Genomic DNA, 5907 nt, shown 5'->3' on the forward strand with positions numbered 1-5907 from the left:
CGGTCCCATAGAAACAGGCCCCATGGTGTACGTATTGGGTCGTGGTTAGAAAAGAAGTGGGGCTTATTTAACCCTTTCATCTGGAGGATAATCCGTGCCCTTTTTCTCACTTCTGCATATTCAGGTATTGTCTTTTGCATGTTTCCTATCGTCCAGAATGAGGCAGAAAGTGATTGACGGGTCTTTTCCCTATAGACATCATCCGTCTCTCTAAACGATCACAAACAGACACTCCTCCATTCGTATGAATTTGGTTTGCATTGGGGTCGCGGTTCAACAGTTACAGCCGATTTAAGTCTTCCCCATTGGTTGTGTACAAACTTTATACTTGGAAAAACTGGCACTAAGGCCCTATGCATTAATACACATACCCTATGCCTCCACTCTATACCCAGCCTAAAGGGAAAACCCTACAGGATATCAAGTGGCACCATTCGAAAGAGTATCTCAAGGCGAACAACTTTCTCTCAGACTTCAGCCTCGTATCTCGTACAACACCAAAGTTATGACGTCACTTCCGGTAAATTGTTTTAAAAATAAAGAAAAACATAAGAAATTTTTTTGGTCCCAAAAGATAGCCCGTGGCCTGATTCGGATGCAAAATGCATCCAAACCTGGATAGCGAGTCATTTTCAGTGATTTTTCAAAGGGTCACCAAAAAAAACAGTGCCCTCGGGGAAAAAATTATACCTCCATGACCCTTTGACCTATGACCCTCAAACTAAAACACAAGGTAGATGAAGAGTTGTGCTACATTTTGTGTAAGTTTCCGTGTCAAAGATTACGGGAGTCTAAAGTTATTCAGGGTCACCGAACGGGGACACCCCTTCTAACCCTAACCCTAACCCTAACCCTAACCCTAACCCTAACCCTAACCCCTAACCCTAACCCCTAACCCCTAACCCCTAACCCTAACCCTAACCCCTAACCCCCAACCCCTAACCCCTAACCCCAACCCTAACCCCTAACCCCTAACCCCTAACCCTAACCGGGGGCCTATTTGTACATGCGCGGTCCCATAGAAACAGGCCCTTGGTTGATGTATTGGGTCGTGGTTAGAAAAGAAGTGGGGCTTATTTAACCCTTTCATCTGGAGGATAATCCGTGCCCTTTTTCTCACTTCTGCATATTCAGGTATTGTCTTTTGCATGTTTCCTATCGTCCAGAATGAGGCAGAAAGTGATTGACGGGTCTTTTCCCTATAGACATCATCCGTCTCTCTAAACGATCACAAACAGACACTCCTCCATTCGTATGAATTTGGTTTGCATTGGGGTCGCGGTTCAACAGTTACAGCCGATTTAAGTCTTCCCCATTGGTTGTGTACAAACTTTATACTTGGAAAAACTGGCACTAAGGCCCTATGCATTAATACACATACCCTATGCCTCCACTCTATACCCAGCCTAAAGGGAAAACCCTACAGGATATCAAGTGGCACCATTCGAAAGAGTATCTCAAGGCGAACAACTTTCTCTCAGACTTCAGCCTCGTATCTCGTACAACACCAAAGTTATGACGTCACTTCCGGTAAATTGTTTTAAAAATAAAGAAAAACATAAGAAATTTTTTTGGTCCCAAAAGATAGCCCGTGGCCTGATTCGGATGCAAAATGCATCCAAACCTGGATAGCGAGTCATTTTCAGTGATTTTTCAAAGGGTCACCAAAAAAAACAGTGCCCTCGGGGAAAAAATTATACCTCCATGACCCTTTGACCTATGACCCTCAAACTAAAACACAAGGTAGATGAAGAGTTGTGCTACATTTTGTGTAAGTTTCCGTGTCAAAGATTACGGGAGTCTAAAGTTATTCAGGGTCACCGAACGGGGACACCCCTTCTAACCCTAACCCTTACCCTAACCCCTAACCCCTAACCCTAACCCTAAACCCTAACCCCTAACCCCTAACCCCTAACCCTAACCCTAACCCCTAACCCCTAACCCCTAACCCTAACCGGGGGCCTATTTGTACATGCGCGGTCCCATAGAAACAGGCCCTTGGTTGATGTATTGGGTCGTGGTTAGAAAAGAAGTGGGGCTTATTTAACCCTTTCATCTGGAGGATAATCCGTGCCCTTTTTCTCACTTCTGCATATTCAGGTATTGTCTTTTGCATGTTTCCTATCGTCCAGAATGAGGCAGAAAGTGATTGACGGGTCTTTTCCCTATAGACATCATCCGTCTCTCTAAACGATCACAAACAGACACTCCTCCATTCGTATGAATTTGGTTTGCATTGGGGTCGCGGTTCAACAGTTACAGCCGATTTAAGTCTTCCCCATTGGTTGTGTACAAACTTTATACTTGGAAAAACTGGCACTAAGGCCCTATGCATTAATACACATACCCTATGCCTCCACTCTATACCCAGCCTAAAGGGAAAACCCTACAGGATATCAAGTGGCACCATTCGAAAGAGTATCTCAAGGCGAACAACTTTCTCTCAGACTTCAGCCTCGTATCTCGTACAACACCAAAGTTATGACGTCACTTCCGGTAAATTGTTTTAAAAATAAAGAAAAACATAAGAAATTTTTTTGGTCCCAAAAGATAGCCCGTGGCCTGATTCGGATGCAAAATGCATCCAACCTGGATAGCAAGTCATTTTCAGTGATTTTTCAAAGGGTCACCAAAAAAAAACAGTGCCCTCGGGGAAAAAATTATACCTCCATGACCCTTTGACCTATGACCCTCAAACTAAAACACAAGGTAGATGAAGAGTTGTGCTACATTTTGTGTAAGTTTCCGTGTCAAAGATTACGGGAGTCTAAAGTTATTCAGGGTCACCGAACGGGGACACCCCTTCTAACCCTAACCCTAACCCCTAACCCCTAACCCCTAACCCTAACCCTAACCCCTAACCCCTAACCCCTAACCCCTAACCCTAACCCTAACCCCTAACCCCTAACCCCTAACCCTAACCGGGGGCCTATTTGTACATGCGCGGTCCCATAGAAACAGGCCCTTGGTTGATGTATTGGGTCGTGGTTAGAAAAGAAGTGGGGCTTATTTAACCCTTTCATCTGGAGGATAATCCGTGCCCTTTTTCTCACTTCTGCATATTCAGGTATTGTCTTTTGCATGTTTCCTATCGTCCAGAATGAGGCAGAAAGTGATTGACGGGTCTTTTCCCTATAGACATCATCCGTCTCTCTAAACGATCACAAACAGACACTCCTCCATTCGTATGAATTTGGTTTGCATTGGGGTCGCGGTTCAACAGTTACAGCCGATTTAAGTCTTCCCCATTGGTTGTGTACAAACTTTATACTTGGAAAAACTGGCACTAAGGCCCTATGCATTAATACACATACCCTATGCCTCCACTCTATACCCAGCCTAAAGGGAAAACCCTACAGGATATCAAGTGGCACCATTCGAAAGAGTATCTCAAGGCGAACAACTTTCTCTCAGACTTCAGCCTCGTATCTCGTACAACACCAAAGTTATGACGTCACTTCCGGTAAATTGTTTTAAAAATAAAGAAAAACATAAGAAATTTTTTTGGTCCCAAAAGATAGCCCGTGGCCTGATTCGGATGCAAAATACATCCAAACCTGGATAGCGAGATATTTTCAGTGATTTTTCAAGGGGTCACCAAAAAAACAGTGCCGTCGGGGAAAAGGCTATAACTCCATGACCCTTTGACCTATGACCCTTAAACTTAAACACAAGGTAGATCAAGAGTTGTGCTATTTTTCTGTAAAATTCAGGGTCAAAGGGTACGGGCGTCAAAAGTTATTAAGGGTCACCGAACGGGGACACCCCTTCTAACCCTAACCCTTAACCCTAACCCCTAACCCCTAACCCCTAACCCTAACCCTAACCCTAACCCCTAACCCTAACCCTAACCCTAACCCCTAACCCCTAACCCTAACCCTAACCCCTAACCGGGGGCCTATTTGAACATGCGCAGTCCCATAGAAACAGGCCCTTGGTCGACGTATTGGGTCGTGGTTAGGAAAGAAGTGGGGCTTATTTAACCCTTTCATCTGGATGATAATCTGTGCCCTTTTTCTCACTTCTGCATATTCAGGTCTTGTATTTCGTATCATTCCTATTGTCCAGAGTGAAGCAGAAAGTGATTGACGGGTCTTTTCCCTATAGACGTCATACGTCTCTGTAAACGATCACAAACAGACACTCCTCCATTCGAATGAATTTGGTTTGCATTGGGGTCGCGGTTCAACAGTTATAGCCAATTTAAGTCTTCCCCATTGGTTGTGTACAAACCTTATACGAAAAACTGGCGCTAAGGCCCTATGCATTAATACACGTACCCTATGCCTCCTCCATATTCCCAGCCTAAAGGGAACACCTCACAGGATATAAAGTGGCACCATTCGAGAGAGTATCTCAAGACGAACAACTTTCTCTCAGACTTCATCCTCGTATCTCGTACAACACCAAAGTTATGACGTCACTTCCGGTCAATTTTTTTTAAAATAAAGAAAAACATAAGAAATTGTTTTGGTCCCAAAAGATAGCCCGTGGCTTCGGATGCAAAATGCATCCAAACCTGGATAGCGAGTCATTTCAGTGATTTTTCAAAGGGTCACCAAAAAAAACAGTGATCTCGGGGAAAAAGCTATAACTCCATGACACTTTGACCTATGACCCTCAAACTTCCACGCAAGGTAGATGAAGAGTTGTGCTGTTTTCTGGAAAGTTTCAAGGTCAAAGGTTACGGGAGTCAAAAGTTTTTCAGGGTCACCGAACGGGGACACCCCTTCTAAACCCTAACCCTAACCTCGTTAAAATCCCAGACTGCATGCCCAGCACTTAATTGTGGGGTCCGCCATTTCAAAAATAGGATTATAGGTCTACTTTATCACAGCGCAAAACAGTGTAAAACCAACAAAGCCAAGGGCAAAATAGCCTACACTGTGTAGTCCACACTCCTGGGAGACATAAGCCTGCGGAACTCTCATTATCGTCTTGCCGTCATTTCTCTAATTTCACTTTTTTTGGAAGGTAAGACAATGACATTTCTCACCTTCAAACTCACTTCCTGTGAAATCAGTTAAACAAACCCGTCAACGTGGCCATACAGTACATGTACTGTACATGTGTATCCAAAAGCGCTAGTGATTGGCGCGCTTCAAACGGGCCTATAGCAGTGCGCACGGAAGCAGCACGAAGATAACGGAAGTATTATTTTTCGCAACGTAAATCAAAACAATGACCTCTATCGCAAAGACAAAAACACCTTCCAAAATTTGATGTCAATTGGCATCAGTCTCAAAAACCATAAATTTTCTACCGGACAGCATGTACCGGCTGGACTCAGGTCCCTGGCGGAGCCGGGTGGGGGTGCAGGGTCCCGATTCAAGGAAAGCTCTCCACCAGGCGGAGGTGCTTAAAACTTAGTACCCCTGCAGATTCTTTCAAAAAGAGGGGTCTGTTTGGGCTAAGAAATTGTGGGATTGTGTCTGTGTGGCCCGAGATCATCTCTGTAGATTCAGGGGCACCCACCTGGGGGCAAAACAAACAAAATTGTGATTGATAATTTGTCAGAAGAGCGAGAGAAAGGTGAGGAATGTCACTTGAAAAAAATTGCTTCTGAAAAGACATTGGCGCATTAATTCCTGGGGGGTTGTTGGAGGATAATTGAAAAACAAACCAAACAACACATTGTTTTTTGTGGGAGCGTATGTGGGTTTTTTGTTTTTGTTTGTTTGTTTGGGGTTTTTTGGTGTTTTTTGGCGGGGTGTTGTTTTTTGGGGAGACGCCTCAGGGGCTTTAATTATCTGCCACGGGGCTCCATACTTTGTAGATTGTACACTATTTTTACCTGAGCGGCTAGAGACGAGTCCCGCGCGTCGAAGGCCGGACGTAGCTACTCCGTTCGCCAAGAAAGTTCGATGACCTGACGTCTGGTTTTAATTCGTCAACCGCCGCGCACGC

This window comes from Acanthaster planci, linkage group LG17, assembly GCF_054643075.1.
Source record: "Acanthaster planci isolate LZ-2023a linkage group LG17, COTS_SCS, whole genome shotgun sequence".
In the NCBI taxonomy this organism is placed as follows: domain Eukaryota; kingdom Metazoa; phylum Echinodermata; class Asteroidea; order Valvatida; family Acanthasteridae; genus Acanthaster; species Acanthaster planci.